Source organism: Stenella coeruleoalba (assembly GCF_951394435.1).
Source record: "Stenella coeruleoalba genome assembly, chromosome: 11".
In the NCBI taxonomy this organism is placed as follows: Eukaryota; Metazoa; Chordata; class Mammalia; order Artiodactyla; family Delphinidae; genus Stenella; species Stenella coeruleoalba.
Window position 1 is genome coordinate 96,104,512 of NC_137157.1, and position 17,100 is coordinate 96,121,611.

Here is a 17,100-nt window from a genome sequence, read left to right on the forward strand (position 1 = left end):
GGTGGGTGTCACGTCTCCTTAACTAGGCTGTGTGCTCCTTGAAGGTAGGACCTTGTCCCTTCCACGGAGCCCATGAAGGTGCTGTCTGCACCAGCTGATGGAAGTTGAAATAGATACTAACTAAAGATTGTACAGGGACGTGGCTGTGGGATGAGGGTTAAGAGTGTGGTCTCTCTGGGTTTCCCTGGTGGCGCAGTGGTTGAGAGTCCGCCTGCCGATGCAGGGGACGCGGGTTCGTGCCCTGGTCCGGGAAGATCCCACATGCCGCGGAGCGTCTGGGCCCGTGAGCCACGGCCACTGAGCCTGCGTGTCCGGAGCCTGTGCTCCACAACGGGAGAGGCCACAACAGTGAGAGGGCCGCGTACCACAAAAAAAAAAAAAAAAGAAAAAGAATCACATGACAGTTTCCTGAAATGTTCCTTGAGACTGTTCCCTTCTAGAGAACCAACTGGTGGCTGCCCAGGGAGGTTGGGGGTAGGAGATGGAGTGGAAGTTAGGGGTTAGCAGATGCAAACGATTGTACATAGGATGGCTAAACAACAATGTCCTGCTGTAGAGCACAGGGAACTATATTCAATAGCCTGTGATAAACCATAATTGAAAAGAGTATGAACAAGAATGTATATATATGTATAACTGAATCACTTTGCTGTGCAGTAGAAAATAACACAACATTGTAAACCAACTATACTTCAACAAAATACATTTTTGAAAATACCGTTGTCACCAAACTGTGCTTGTTACCACTACCAAAAGAATTTTGGAAAACTGTATACATCCTTGCATATTTTTTAGACCTAAAATTTTTCTTTAGAGTTTTAAATGTAATTTTTAAAATTTTAATCAATATTAACTTTAAAAGTAAAACTATTCACTTTTAAATTTTATATAAAAAATAAAGTTTGTAAAAAACCTGCAAAATAATATAATGACTTCTTGTATGCCTTTTCCTAGATTCATTAATTATTAATGTATTAAACTTAAAAAGAAATGTTTTGGGGGGATTGTACTTCCCCAGGGAGGTGGCCAGAGCTGTTCTTGACTTCCTTAAATTTGTTCAGAGAGGCAGCAATAGTACAGTTGTTTAGCTCAAGTGTGGAGTCAGGCAGCCTTGATTTGAATGCTAGTTCTGACATTCGCTCTTAGTTAGCTCTGTGGCCTGGGCAAGTTATTTAATCTCTCTGTACCCCAAAATCTATCTCATATGGTTGTATGAGGACCAAGTGAGTTAATATTATAAAGCACTTACAATGTTACCTGACATATTGTATGTTCAATTTATGTTTATGGTACAAATAAAATGCACCAATAAACAAATATTTATTGTTAGAATAATTAAGCTTCAGAGCATATTAACAAGAAGAAGAGAAGACACTATAATACTAGTAAGTTTCAGGCTTACAAAAGATGTACTTCATGATTGTTGTTAAATGCATTATTTACAGGAGAATCATATAACATTGTTAAAGTTAATCTAGTAAGAACACGGTAGGAATAAACAAATGAGCAGAGAAATGATTGATGATTGACAGCAGGCAGGAGACGTATCCAAATTAAAAAAAAAAAAAGAATGATTTTCCATTATCCAAGAATCTGGGGGCAAAAGTTAATGAAACATTTTTTCTACAGGTCATTAAATGTTTGCAAAAATATAAAACACTAAAGTGCCTCTGATATAGGTTCCTTTTATTTAAAGACATCGTGTTCAGCTGTTGAAAGTAAATGTGAAACTTTTCACTTCCTCCTCCTGGAAGTCATGCAAATATGCAAAGGAGAAAACAGACCCAGACAGGACGGCTGAGGGTGCCAGCTGAGCTCTGGCACGGCTGAGAATAGCCAGGGCACGGGTGCGCCTCACAGCGGATCGGCATCGAATGCCCAGACGCTCTTTAAGAATCATGAATATTTTTAAGACAGATAAGGCAAGGTGCTTGGCCATGTGTCTGTCACCTGCGTGATATAAAGTATGATCACCTTCAGAACTTCACCTGCTTTGTGCTCAAGGGATTCGCCCTCAGGAATCAGGCATCCTTAGACAATTGGGGGTGTATGGAAATGAGTACCATCATCGGGCTTCCTTGGTGGTCCAGTGGTTAAGACTCCACCCTTCTGCTCCTCGGGGCACGGGTTCCATCCCTGGTCCAGGAAGTTCTGCATGCCTTGAGGTGCAGCCCCTCTGTGACATATCTGAATCCAGAACACCCCAACCTGGGCCAAAGTATCTTTTTATTTTATGTACTCATTTTCTATTAAATTCTTTAAAAAGGTTTTTTTTTAATTGAAGTATAGTTGATTTACAATGTTGTATTGGTTTCAGGTGTACAGCAAAGTGAATCAGTTATACATATACATATATCCACTCTTTTTTAGATTCTTTTCCCATATGGGCCATTACAGAGTACTGAGCTCCCTGTGCTATACAGTAGGTCCTTATTGGTTATCTATTTTATATATAGTAGTTTATATATGTCAGTCCCAATCTCCCAATTTATCCTTCCCCTCCCTTCCCCCTGGTAACCGTAAGTTTGTTTTCTACATCTGTGACTCTATTTCTGTTTTGTAAATAAGTTCATTTTTACCCTTTTTTAGATTCCTCATATAAGAGATATCATATGATAGTGGTCTTTCTCTGTCTGACTTGCTTCACTCAGTATGACAATCTCTAGGTCCATCCACGAAATATCTTCTTTTTATTAATTTCATATTGTGCCCATAAGAAAAATACATACATGACAGAGAAGACATGAAGATGTGTCACAGGCTTGCGGTGATTCGATTAAAGGAGGATTCATCAAAACTGACATTTTGGTGGCTTTTTTTTGGGGCCACAAAGTTTTTGCATTCCAAGCATTGATAATAATTAACAATAATTCCTAACAAAATCCAGGAGCGGGGAGAGGCTGAGGCACACCTGAAGCGTCTCACGTGGCATGGATTAAACACCTTCCCTCTCCATTAGACAAAATTATTTTCAGCAATAATCATAAAAAGAAATGATGACATTTCATGTTTGTCCTGACTCAACAAAAAAAGTCTAACCTGTAATTTGCCCTCCTTTTCACGGTTTAAAATTTTTTAACGCACATAAAAAGTCCAAGTAGGGCTTCCCTGGTGGGGCAGTGGTTGAGAGTCCGCCTGCCGATGCAGGGGACACGGGTTCGTGCCCCGGTCCGGGAGGATCCCACATGTCGCGGAGTGGCTGGGCCCGTGAGCCATGGCCGCTGAGCCTGCGCATCCGGAGCCTGTGCTCCGCAACGGGAGAGGCCACAACAGCGAGAGGCCCGCATACCACAAAAAAAAAATTAAAAAGTCCAAGTAGACAGAGGTAAATAACTCAATTCATTTCTTTTGTCTTTATAGTCAAGGTGCCGTCATGGTTTCCTTTGGTTCTACTGTTTGAACACAGATACGTGTTGCAGAGATGGAGGTGCTGACCTAGCGTGAAGGGAGCTCAGATGATTCCGAAGGAGGGAATCCTCATAAACTCACTCTGGAAAGGGGTCCATGGGGCTGAGGTGGTGGGTGTCCGGGGCCCACTGTATAACTGGCGTTTTCAGGATTAAATTCTATGTTGAATATAATGTTTTTTAAAGGTTAAATTACACAGATAGGCCAATGTGAAGTTTACATATCTATTATTGAAAGCCATTGGAACCCACAACATTTGTGTAGATTCAGAACTTAGACCAACAAAATATTTTTTCAGGGAGGAATATGTTATCAATGAGGTTGTTTATTTTATTTTTTTAAGACATTTTCCCCCAATATTTATTTATTTATTTATTTGTTTTTATTTGGTTGCACCGGGTCTTAGTTGTGGCAGGCAGGCTCCTTAGTTGTGGCAGGCAGGCTCCTTAGTTGCGGCTTGCTGGCTCCTTAGTTGTGGCTCGCAGGCTCCTTAGTTGTGGCATGCAAACTCTTCGTTGCGGCATGCATGTGGGATGTAGTTCCCTGACCAGGGATTGAACCCGGGCCCCCCTGCACTGACAGCATGGAGCCTTAACCACTGCGGCACCAGGGAAGTCCCTACTGAGGTTGTTTGGAATCGCCCCGAGGTGATAATACAGAGCAGCCCATTTGGGGGACGGTTAATGTTTTAAAATTCTCTATGGACGATGCAGCCTATTGCCCGCCCACAGTGGTGGTTGCAGGGTCGGGGGGAGTCCCACTACCCTCCTCTTGCACACGGTTGATAAGAGGCTCACCTTTCCTTTATAAGGTGGCAGAACAGTCAACAGCCAGGTGGGACAGAGACCCAGCGGATACCTTGAGTGCAGGCAGGAAGAAGGTGACAGAGAGTTTGAGTTGGTGGCAATCGATTCTCTTCCAATGGTGTGTTGAGTACTCCTTGGACCGAGGCAGAGGGACTTGCCCTCAGGCTGGCAGAGGGGGAAGGAGCCTGGGCCCTGGAGGACTCCATGGATAGCGCCCTGATTTCACCGATGTGAGAAATAAGATTCCACTTTTCATGGGGTTTCTGACACTTCCAGCAGTCAGGGAAGGTCCCGAGATTTCAGGGGCCTGAGATCTAAAGGATGAATAGGTGTTTTCTGAGTAAAAAGAAGAGGGAAGAAAATGTCATGGAGCTGGAAGCTCAGATAGGAAAGTCAAGAGCCAAGAGCCAGGACTTCCCTGGTGGCGCCGTGGTTAGGAATCCACCTGCCAATGCAGGGGACACGGGTTCGAGCTCTGGTCCGGGAAGATCCCACATGCCGCGGAGGAACTAAGCCCGTGTGCCACAGCTACTGAAGCCCGCACGCCACAACTGCTGAAGCCCATGTGCCCTAGAGCCCGTGCTCCGCAACGAGAGAAGTCACTGCAATGAGAAGCCCACGCACTGCAACGACGAAGAGTAGCCCCCGCCCGCCACAACTAGAGAAAGCCCGCGCACAGCAACGAATACCCAACGCAGCCAAAAATAAAATTAAATTTAAAAAAAAGAAAAAAAAAGAGCCAAGAGCCAGCGTGGTGAGTTTGAGGAAGGGAAATAAGCCCAGGTTCGAGCAGGAACTCCAGAAGAATGGCTAATGATTCATCTGGGTTTGTTGGCCTGGCCCAGTGCCATGGTCTGGGAGCTCTGTGTTCTAGGAGGTTTTCAGAGACCAATCCAGAAATCCAGGGCCCTGCCCTCCCAGGGTTGCCCTGGGCAACCTCTGTCAGTAAAGAATCCTGTTTACTACCTTGTGACTCATACTCACCTGTGGTTTCTATAGTTGCCACCAACAATGAAGCATAAATCCATTCCTGGAGGGTGGGGTCCGCAGGGTGAGGCCGTCCTCTTCCTTCTCTGGCTCAGAACCTGGCAGAGTTTCCCAGACTATAGCAGAGGGCACTGGGGGAGAGAGAGTTTGTCTACTGAATCTCAGGTGTGGGTTTCCTTGGGAGGGGAAGGAGCTGAGTGGGGTAGAGGGACAGATCTCTGCAGTCGGGCCTGGGGGTACACACAGTGCAGCCCCCAAGCTGATCAGAAGCTCCCTCTCTCTAGATAATTATGGGGAGAGCCCAAGAGATGGAGAGAGAGAGAGAGACAGCACGAGCCTCTGGTACAGAAAAGTTACAGCAAGACTCAGGGGACCCAGGCACTTTCTTCACCAGAGACAAATGGGGTTTGGTCCCCAGGGTGGTGGTGGGGTGATAGGCCAGATTCAGAAATGCAAAGCTGGGGTCGGTGGGTGGGGCATGGGGACGTACACAAAGGAACCAGAAGCAAGGAAGCCACAGGGACAGACAGTCTTTTTAAAAGACCATCTCAGGGAGATGCAAGAGGGAGGAGATTTGGGTATATGTGTACATATAGCCGATTCACTTTGTTATAAAGCAGAAACTAACACACCATTGTAAAGCAATTATACTCCAATAAAGATGTTAAAAAAATAAATAAATAAAAGACCATCTCATATGTATAACTGATTCACTTTGCTGTACACCTGAAACTAACACAACATTGTAAATCAATTAGACTCCAATTAAAAAAAAAAAAAACCCATCTCATCCCATACGTTTGCACAAGGTCTTACAGGTCACAAAGCACCTGTGCGTCTACTTTCTCATTTGGTTTTTACAGAAGCCACGTGAGGAAAAGCCAGAGCAGGGAATACCATCTATCCTACAACCGGGAGACTAAGGCTTATCGAAGTTGACTAACACAGTCAAGGTCAGAAGCAAGACGAGAATCTAGACCTCCTGGCTCACAGTCCAGTGCCCTTTCCACTAAACCAACGTTTTTCACACTTCGGCATCTACAGACTGTTTTAGTGGGTGTCTGTTACACACAAAGTACTAGAATTTTTGATACATTTAAAAAATTATCACAAATGTTAAAATAGCATAATGAAACATTTATTTTAAAAAGTAATAAATCAGGGACTTCCCTGGTGGCGAAGTGGTTAAGAATCCGCCTGCCAATGCAGGGGACACGGGTTCGAGCCCTGGTCTGGGAAGATCCCACATGCTGCGGAGCAACTAAGCCCATGTGCCACAACTACTGAGCTTGCACTCTAGAGCCCGCGAGCCACAGCTACTGAGCCTGCGTGTCACAACTACTGAGCCCGTGTGCCTAGAGCCCATGCTCCGCAACAAGAGAAGCCACCACAATGAGAAGCCTGCGCACCGCAACGAAGAGTAGCCCCCGCTTGCCACAACTAGAGAAAGCCCGCGCGCAGCAACGAAGACCCACGCAGCCAAAAATAAATAAATAAATAAACTTATTTAAAAAACGAAGTAATAAATCAACGAGAAAGATATACGTGTAACCTTCACTAGGGTATTTATATTGAGCTTGATATCAGAGAGTTTGAGTCATGGCTCAGGTTTGAGTCACAGCCAGACAGTTTCTTTCTTTTTTTTTTTCCTGTTTCCACTAAATTAGGACCAGTTAAGGAACGTCACTGAGTGCTTCATGAGACAGTCCTGGATAACAGATGAAACTTATACTCAACTGTGCAGAGCATTCTCAGGGAAGGTGGTTTGCTGAATGATCAGAATCCAAACGTGCAATTTGGAAGACTGACCATTTTCACCTGGGAGGTCGGTCAGTTGGATTCCTTATCCAGTCTTTGGGTTGGTTCAGCTTCGGAAAGTACTTCTTGTTCTGATGTAGAATTACAAGCTGTGTGTGTGTGTGTGTGGTGTTAAAATATCCACAGCACAAAGTTTTTTTTATCAAAGTGGTTTTAAAATATGCCCAATTATACGTTTTTAATTTCTTTTTCAAAGAAATCAAATGTTGGGACATAGTAAAACTTTGATGATGCAACTGTGCCAGAGTTCTAGCTTTAAGAAATCCTGATATTTTATGTCCAGCGTCACAACTGTGAACTTTTGGTTCTGGGTGATAGATTCTGACACATCACTAAGATATACGACTTGAGCAAACCACGTGCGTTTGGAAGAATGCTCTTTATCGGCACTATCAGTCACGAAGCGTCATCCCGCGTTTCAAAATCTCACGTAATGAAAAGGAAAACGTAAAACTATCTTAATTTCCAGACGACATGGTCTTATATATTAAAAGAAACCCTAAAGAATTTACAAAAACAAAAAAACCCCACCACAGTAACAACAAAAAACGAACGAAAAAACACCCCAACCCTGATTAGAGCTAATAAATAAGTTCAGTAAAGTTGAAGGATATAAGATCAACATAAAAAATCAGCTTCATTTCTATGTACTAGCAGTGAACAATCTGAAAGTGAAATTAAGAAGACAATTCCATTTATAATACCATCAAAAAGAATAAAATACTTAGGAATAAACTGAACCAGAGAAGTGCAAGACTTGTATACTATGAAACACTTCTGAAAGAAATTAAAGAAGGTTTAAATAAATCTAAAGACATCCGTGTTCACTGTCTGGAAAATTTAAGATCTGCCATCTGTTAAGATGGCAATATTTGCTGAACTGACCTACAGATTCACTGAAATCCCTATTAATACTGCTTTTTTTTTTTTTTCCAGGAATGGACAAGCGAATCCTAAATTTCATATAGAATTGCAAGGGACCAAGAATAACCAGTACAATCTTGAAAAGACAAGAGTAAAGTGGAAGGACTCATTTACCAATTTCAAAACTTACTACAAAGCTATAGTAATCAAGACAGTGTGGTATTAGTATAAGGATAGCCATAGATCAATGGGATAGAATTGAGAGTCCAGAAATAAACCCATATGTTTATGGTCAATCAATTTTTGAGAAGGGTGCCAAGACCATTAAATGGGGAAAGAATAGCTTTTTCAACAAAGGATGCTGGGACAACTCAATATCCACATGCAAAAGAATGAATTTGAACCCTTACTTCATACCATATACAAAACTTAACTCAAAATAGATCAAAAACCTAAATGTAAGAGCTAAAACTTAGCATTTAGAAGTAAACATATGTGAAAGTCTGTGTGACCTTGGATTAGGCAGTAGATTTTTAGAAATGATAACAAAAGCACAAGCAGTCAAGGAGAAGAAACCAGATAAACTGGACTTCATCAAAAATAAAATTTTTGTGGGCTTCCCTGGTGGCGCAGTGGTTGAGAGTCCGCCTGCCGATGCAGGGGATGCGGGTTTGTGCCCCGGTCCGGGAAGATCCCACATGCCGCGGAGCGGCTGGGCCCGTGAGCCATGGCCGCTGAGCCTGCGCGTCCAGAGCCTGTGCTCCGCAACGGGAGAGGCCACAACAGTGAGAGGCCCGTGTACCACACACACACACACAAAAACTTTTGTGAATCAGAGAATTCCCTGGCGGTCCAGTGGTTAGGACTCTACACTTTCACTGCTGAGGGTGCATGTTCAACCCCTGGTCAGGGAACTGCAAGCCATGTGGTATAGCCAATAAATAAATAAATAAATAAAACTAAGCCAAGAATAAAAAATAAAATAAAACGTTTGTGGGTCAAAGAACACTAACAAGAAAGTGAAAATACAACCCACAGAATGGGAGAAAATATTTGCAAATCATATATCTGATAAGGGGGCTAGTGTCCAGAGTATATAAAGGATTCTTACAACTCAACAAGAAAAAGACAACCCAGTGAAAAAATGGGCAAATGGTTTGAATAGATATTTCTCCAAAGAAGATATACACATGGCCAAAAATCACATGAAAAGATGTTTTTAACATCTTTAGTTACTAGGGGAATGTAAATCAGAACCACAAGGAGATGCTACTTCACATCCCCTGGGACAGTTATAACAACAACAACGACAACGACAAGTGTGGGCGGGCACGTAGAAAAAGTGGAATCTTCATACATCGCGGCTGGGAATGTAAAACGTTTCGGCTGCTGCGGAAAGCCGTTTCGCAGTTTCGCAAAAGGTAAAACATAAAATTACCACAGGACTCAGCAATTTCATTCCTGGGAGAACTGAAAACATACGTTCACACGCAAGCTCGTACATGAATGTTCATGGGAGCATTATTCAAAATAGCCAAAAAACAGAGACAACCCAATGTCCATCAATTGATGAATAGATAAACAAAGTGGGGTCTATCCATGCAGTGGAATATTACTCAGCCGTGAAGAGGAGTGAAGTACTATTACGTGCTATGACACGGATGAACCTCGAAAGCATGGTGCCAAGTGAAACAAGCCAGTCACAAAAGGCCACAGAGTGTATGATGCCATTTATATGAAATGTCTAGAACAGGTAAAGCCATAGAGACAGAAAGTAGATTAGCAGTTGCCAGTGGTTGGGGGAGGCTGGGAATCTGGATTAAGGGCTAGTAGGTATGGGGTTTCTTTCTGGGGTGATAAGAATGTTCTGGAAGTAGATAGTGGTGCTGGTTGCACGAATAGTGAATATACTAAAAGTCACTGAAGTGTACACTTTTAAATGGTGAATTATTATTTTTTAAATAAATTTATTTATTTATTTTGGGCTGCATTGGGTCATCGATGCTGCACGCAGGCTTTCTCTAGTTGCGGTGAGCGGGGGCTACTCTTCGTTGAGGTGCACGGGCTTCTCATTGCAGTGGCTTCTCTTTTTGTGGAGCATGGGCTCTAGTCTTGCGGGCTTCAGTAGTTGCGGCACGTCGGCTCAGTAGTTGTGCCTCGTGGGCTCTAGAGCGCAGGCTCAGTAGTTGTGGCACATGGGCTTAGTTGCTCCGTGGCACGTGGGATCTTCCTGGGCCAGGGCTCAAACCCGTGTCCCCTGCATTGGCAGGCGGATTCTTAACCACTGGGCCACCAGCGAAGCCCTAAAATGGTGAATTTTATGTTATGTGAATTATATCTCAATAAAATGCTAAAACAAAACAAGACTCATGTGAACTACTTTGCCCTCCAGCATCCGTGTACTTCTTAGGGGTTGCAGGTAGGAAGCGTTCTTGTACTTGCTGCCTATTTCTGTGACCACGTTGAAAAGAATGTGTCCTTAGTGACTGCTGTTTGACTCATGGTGAAAATGTTTTCTATTTCCTTCAACACTGAATTGGGTTCAGGACACGTATTGAGGGCTGTCAGTGGTTCTCCGTGAATTAAACAGTGCTGGAACTGGAATTCATATGATGGTAATAATAATAACTCACCTTCACTGAGTGCTTTCTATTCAGTATATGCCAGACATTGCCCTAAGTGCTTTATAGGTAGTTCTTCACTAATCTTTACCACAGCTGTATGAAACAGGCATTGTTATTACTGTTATCAACATCATTCCCAATTTTCAGAGGGAAAAACTGAGGCTCAGGGTTAGACAACCTCCTTTATTAGAATTTAGACCTCCTGCCTTCTTGCTGCCAAAGCCAGTGCTTCATCTGTCCTGATCCCAGTGTGTCTTTTTCATTTACCAAATAATCTCTAAGAAGACAAAGTATTTTTCTCTTGCAGTAGAGAATTTTAGAGATAAGCGGAACAGAAACTCATTGACTACTTTGCCATCATATGTGTTCCCCCTTCTGAAAGCCATTGCACCGTCTGGATATGAGGATTTTCACCAGCCACAAAGAGAACTGAACGCTGACATCCGTACCCGATGATGATTGATCTTGAACCTAGTTTGTCACTGTTCTCTGACATCCAGCAGTGGCGATAAAACTGCTTCCTAAGTATCTATGTCACTAACTTCACAACGGGTTTGTCTGTCTTCTCTGTTGTGTGTCTTGTACTCGCGTTTGCTCTGAAGAGTGAGGGCAACTTGGAGTGATGTGCTCCACTCCTGGGGCCTTTCTCTCTATCGCAAACTTAAATTTTTATTCTGGGAAATGCTATATTGAAGTTATTCTGGAAAAATCAGTAGGCTCTAACTATGAGCGATACACAAGCTTTAATGACTTTGAACCTCGCTTTGACCTCGATTTAGAGCTGATAATGCCCTGGGGACAGGGGTGAATGACTAGTCAATAAAATCCAGTTTCCAGAGAATGTTTGTGGTAGTTCCTATTTGCAGTTTCTTTTTTCTTACTGTGCAAAATCATCACTCACATTTTCCTTCATCCCAGCACCTTTAGACATATTATATCCCCACTGAAACCCAGTTCACGGTTTATGAATGGCATTGTTCTGAGTTGTCAGGTCCCTATTACCACCTTAATTGCTACATTTACACATCAAGGAAGCACTTTTGAGCCATTCGTGCGTTTTTCTAATTGGGGGATAACACAGCACAACAGCGTGAACATATAAAGCACAGTTTAAAAGGTAAACAAAAACATGCATACGACAGGAAAATGATTCACCAGAGTCCCCTGTCCCCCTTAATTAAATCTTTAAGAATCTGAAATCTTTGGGATTGTAATAATTATTAATATAATGAGACACTGTGACAGCTGTAATCAATGTCACATTTCGACTTTGTGAAAAGTGGAGAACTAAGGTGCTTATTACTTTTTTCCCTGAAACTACCAGTCTACCTGAGGGCCCAGTGATACAACTTTTCTTGGAAACATTTCAAGCCTCCAAGAGTTGTTGTTTTTTTACAAAAATTAATTAATTAATTTATTTTTGGCTGCGTTGGGTCTTTGTTGCTGCGCGCGGGCTTTCTCTAGTTGCAGCGAGCGGGGGCTACTCTTCGTGGCGATGCTCGGGCTTCTCACTGCGGTGGCTTCTTTTGTTGCGGAGCACAGGCTCTAGGCACGTGGGCTTCAGTAGTTGTGGCGCGCAGGCTCAGTAGTCGTGGCGCACAGGCTTAGTTGCTCCGCCACATGTGGGATCTTCCCGGACCAGGGCTCGAACCCGTGTCCCCTGCACTGGTAGGCGTTTCTTAACCACTGCGCCACCAGGGAAGTCCTCCAAGAGTTTTTGTTTTTGTTTGGTTTTTTTTGGCTGCGCCACACCAGATGCGGGATCTTGGTTCCTGGATCAGGGATCGAGCAAGCGCTCCCTGCAGTGGAAGCACGGAGTCTTAACCACTGGACTGCCAGGGAAGTCCCTCAGTGCTCCAAGAGACTTTAAATTCCTAAGAGATGGGATGCGGGAGAAGAAGTGTGGACAGAGGCCAGCCGAGGTGCTGAGGGTAGGCTCGGAGCAGGGACTCGGAATCCTGCATTTCTCCCCCGGCCTGGGAATCCTAGGCAACAATTCTATCCCACCGCCAGGCGGCGCTGTAGAACCAGGGATGGCAGCCCTGGACCTGCGGGGCTGCTTTAGTTATTCCCCAGGCATTCTTGACCGCTAACACTTCGCTTTGTTTTTCTCCCTTATATTCAGGTTCTTAACCTGGTGACTCTGGTCAGGCTTCTGATGGTCAGTGAACACCTAGAATTTATGTGTAAAATATGTGTTTAGCTTCATTTTTCTATCTAGAGGGAGGTTTTATAGTTTTGATCAGACTCAAGGTAACAGTATCCCCTTGAGAGAGTAGAATGCAATGACGTTAGGCACTAATACGCTGACATCGATCGGTGGCGAGAACTTGTTATATATAATTTAACACAATAATCCTCAAAATTACCTTGCAAGATATCCCCAGTTTACAGAAAACAAAACCCCAAAACCCCTGAAGTTCACACAGCGAATGACACACAGCTAATAAGTGATGAGGCTGGGATTTAACTCCAAGAACGCCTGCTTCTCCCTGTGCTGTTGCTACACCGAGAAAAAAAGCCAGAGACTCACTCGTTCATCAGCAAAGATGTAGGAGGGACTGCGTGTGTGTCCAGCACCCTGTACTGGGTGCTGGGGTAGAGGGGGATCCGGACAGCTCTGCTTCCTGCCTTCTTGGGGCTTAGTGCCTGGAGGTGATGGCAGCAATGGTGGCCATGTCAGCAGGAAACAGGCAGTAAGCAAATAAGTCTGTAATTGCAAACTGAGAAAAGTGCTCTGAAGAAGTAAAGGGAACAGCGACATAGAAACATGGGGAAATCTACAGATAGTTTGGCCAGGGAAAACCTGAGCATGTTAGCTCAGAGTAAAGGGTGGGGGTTGCCATGGGAAAAGGTGGAGACAGAGCCTTCCGGGGGGGACGAGCCTGGTGTGGGTACGCAGAGGCAGCTGGTGCGGCTGAACAGGGGGACCCAGAGCAGAGGTGAGGGTGACAGAGGAGTAGAAGTCATCGGGGCTTTCTACACCAAGTCAGGAATTCAGATCCTATTCTCATAATAGGAAGCCATTCTACGGTTTAAAGCAGGAGAGAAATGCCAGCTAATTTATGTTTTTCTTATTTTTAATTGTAAAAGAACCCCAACACGATGCCAAATTTACCATCTTAACCATTTTTTTAGGTTTACAGTTCAGTAGTGTTAAGTACATTCACATTGTTGTGCAATCAATTTCCAGAACCCTTTTCATTTTGTAAAACTAAAATTCTGTACCCATCAAACAACAACTTCCCATGTCCATCCCCCGGCCCCGCATTCCCTGGCAACCACCGTTCCACTTCTTTCTGTCTCTGTGGATTTGACCACAGTAGGGACCTCATGGAAGTGGAATCGTATACTATATGTGTGTGACTGACTTACTTCACTTAACATAAGGTCCTCAAGGTTCCTCTGTGTTGTAGCATGAATCAAAAGGCCCAGGATCAGAGGCCGTGGTGATGGATGGTTCCTCCCACGGGGCTGCTGCCTGGCAGAGCGAGAGCAGAGTCACGGGGACAGCAGGCATTGAGCCAGGAGCCGAGTCTTCAGGGAAGGAGGGGAAGTGGCCAAGAGGCCAGAGGACAACAGCAAGAAGGGGCACCAGGAGGAAGGGGAACGGGAGCTAAAGCTGATCGCCCAGATTCTTCAAGGAGGTTTATACAGGGGTGGCAGGGGTGGTGATGGGACGACACTTCTAGAAGCAGCCATGAGGAACCAGGAGGATGCAAACCTCACTTACTGCCCCTCAGGTATGTAGGGAATGTGAGAATAAAATCAAGGCTAGGTTTGGGGAACACTTTTCTGACCCGGACAGGGTATGAAGCATGAAGACGGGCAGCGAAAGGAGACCTAGGAGGCGTCTTTCCTTCTGGGAGAGGTTTGGGAGAAGAACTGACCCCTCCACCACCCTTCATTTCCTGTCTCCCCATTTTTGGGGGGCGGAGTCTTAATCACTGGACCACCAGGGAAGTCCCTCTCTCCATCTCCTTGAGGCCTGTTGGGACTGCCTGGCCTCTTTGGCGGAGAGGTTTCATTTATCTATGGAGCTCCAAGAAATGTAGACACTCACTCTTCTAGGCACTGGAGAGACAGCGGTGAATAAAACAGAGGAAAAGAAATCCCGGCCCCACAGAGCTGGCTTCCCAGCAGGGTGGGTTCTCCTGCAAAAGCATCCAGCAGGGTAACTTACTCACCGGTGCTGGAATCTGGATGTGGGCTGAGTTCCACCGTGAGTCACATGGGTTGCCTGCAGGAAGAGAGAGGGGAGATGACATTGAGAAAATGGAAAGAGCCCCAGGGCTTGGGGACCGAGGCCTGGGTCCCAGCAACCTTGAACGAGTCACACAACTATGGAGCCTGCGCTCTAGAGCCCGTGAACCACAACTACTGAGCCCATGTGCCACAACTACTGAAGCCCAAGCGCCTAGAGCCTGCGCACCGCAACGAAGAGTAGCCCCCGCTCTCGGAAACTAGAGAAAGCCCGCGCGCAGCAACGAAGACCCAACGCAGCCAAAAATAAATATTTTTTAAAAAACTGTCATTACATCATGACTTAAGCCTTCATTTCTTTATCTGAGAATGGGTGCATAATGGCAACTGCCTCCCCCAGGGTGGCTGTGAGTATGAATTAAATGCATAAACTAAGCATAGAAGGCTTCCAGAGCTCCTCAGCTCAGAAGGTGGAGACGCGTAGGGGTGAGGAGGGCGGGGCCACGAAGCGGGGGGCGGGGAGGGGGCGGGGCGCAGAGCGCTGGGAGGGGCAGCGGGGAGTCAGGGCGGCCGCCAGGGGGAGCCACAGGGCGGCGGGGGCGGTGGGGGTAGAGGGAGCGGGTCCCGGGGGAGGCGGGTGACTCACGGCGGCGGGAAGGAAGATGAGTCAGCCGTCCTCTGGCTTCCCGCGCCCGCCGCGCCCCGGCCGCCGCCCGCAGCTGACCCTCGGGAGGGCCCCAGAGGGCGCCACCCTGCCGCCGGCCGGGCCCGGGCTTCCCCAAAGCGGGGGCGCGCTGGGCCCAGCGCTCGGCGTTTTCTCCTTCGGGGCCGGGGCTTCGGGAGGAGACTTCGTGCGCGTCTGGGCCCGGGCGCGCCCAGGCTGATCCAAGGGCGGCGGGTGCCAGCTCGGGAGACGGCGGAGGCGCTGCCCGGGGGCCCGCGCTGGGCGGTGGCACTTCCTGCGGGCGGGGGTATGGGGAGGGGCGTGGTTGCCTGGAGAACTGCTCCCAAAAAGGCGGCCGGGCCCTCTGGGATGCTCCGCGTGCCGGGTGGGCTGCGGGCGGCGCGGAGAAACTCGCCCTCACGCCAAAGCCACACGCAGAAAGCCGGCTCTGGACCTTGGCGTGCCGTCTGTTTTCTCCTCTTCCCAGACTAAGTCAGAAGGAAGAGGAACCCTAGTCCTGGCTGCAGGTTGACAGGTGCCCGGTGTCCAGAGAGGGTCTGGCTCAGCACCTCCGGGGTCAAAGATGCCCGAGGCCTTGCGGAGCCTGGGCCCTGGCTTCGCGTGGGAGATCCGGCCCAGGCAGGAAGGTGATTTGTCCAAAGGCCTCAGAGAGGAGGCCGAGGTCCTGGGTCTGGACCTCCTGCTCACCAGGCCACGGAAAGTGCTTAAAATAGTTCCTGGCGCATAGTCAGTCGTAATGTATAATAAATAATATATGTATATATGTGTCTCATAGCTCATCTTCATGGGGCGCTTACTGCATGCCCGGTATTGTTGCAAGTGTTCTTCATGGATGAATTGTTTGATTCTCACCACCGCACTAAGATATAGATACTATTCGTATCACCATATGGCAGCTGAGGAAACATGCTCAGAGAAGTTAGGTAACCTGCCCAACATCACACAGCTAGGAAGTATAGTGTGGGAGTTAAACCCAGACCCCCTGACCTCAGAGGCCGTATGCATGAGGCTGACTTCAAATATTGTTGAGGTCCAGGTGCTGACACAGAAATTAACCAGTCGATCTAAGAAAGAAATGGGAAATTTTATTCATGCCAAACTGAGGGTTATAACCTGGGAACAGCCTCTCCGAAAGCCCTGAGAACTGTTTGGCCTGTTAGAGGTCAAAGCACAGTTACGTAAGTTTTGAGCGAGGGCTGTATATTAAATGACGTATTATTGACAGTTTACACAATCCAGATCCCCTCGTACAAAGCGTGGTCATGGGTCATTGTGGCCTCTTACAAGATTAAGAAGGAAGGTTATCTCTTAAGGAGCTGTGACCCTTTATGAGATTAAGAAAGAATGTGATCTCCAAAGGAGATCGGGTTAATGCAGATGCAACACACACACACACACACACACACACACACACACACACACACACACACGAGGAGGGAGGAAGCCCAGATAGCAAAGAAAAATTTTATGTTTATGTTTCTTGTCTTACCATAAAATTTGAATTTTATTTCATCACAGGAGTATGCTGCAGATGGCTTGCTTCTCAGGGTGTCTGAAGAGCATAGTGTTAAACCGAGAGCTAGCTCCGTGCTGGGGGAGGGGGTCCGGTGAGCCCTGCCCTTCCTGCTGGGGCCCCAGTTCCGCAGTTTCCCATGTGCCACAGTGCAGAAGAGAAGCACTGGGCATCCCTCTTGTCCAGTCATTG

The 17,100-nt window shown here is 46.1% G+C and overlaps 1 long non-coding RNA gene across 1 annotated transcript; it reads right to left on the minus strand.

Moving 5' to 3' along the window:
- Positions 1-2,549: 2,549 nt before the first annotated feature.
- LOC307194559 lies at positions 2,550-15,096 on the minus strand. The gene is made up of 5 exons (XR_013830579.1): positions 15,046-15,096; positions 14,695-14,747; positions 13,883-13,988; positions 5,199-5,332; positions 2,550-4,550 (listed from the first exon to the last, which is right to left on the minus strand). It is a non-coding gene; the product is annotated as an uncharacterized lncRNA (long non-coding RNA).
- Between the last annotated feature and the right edge of the window lie 2,004 nt (positions 15,097-17,100).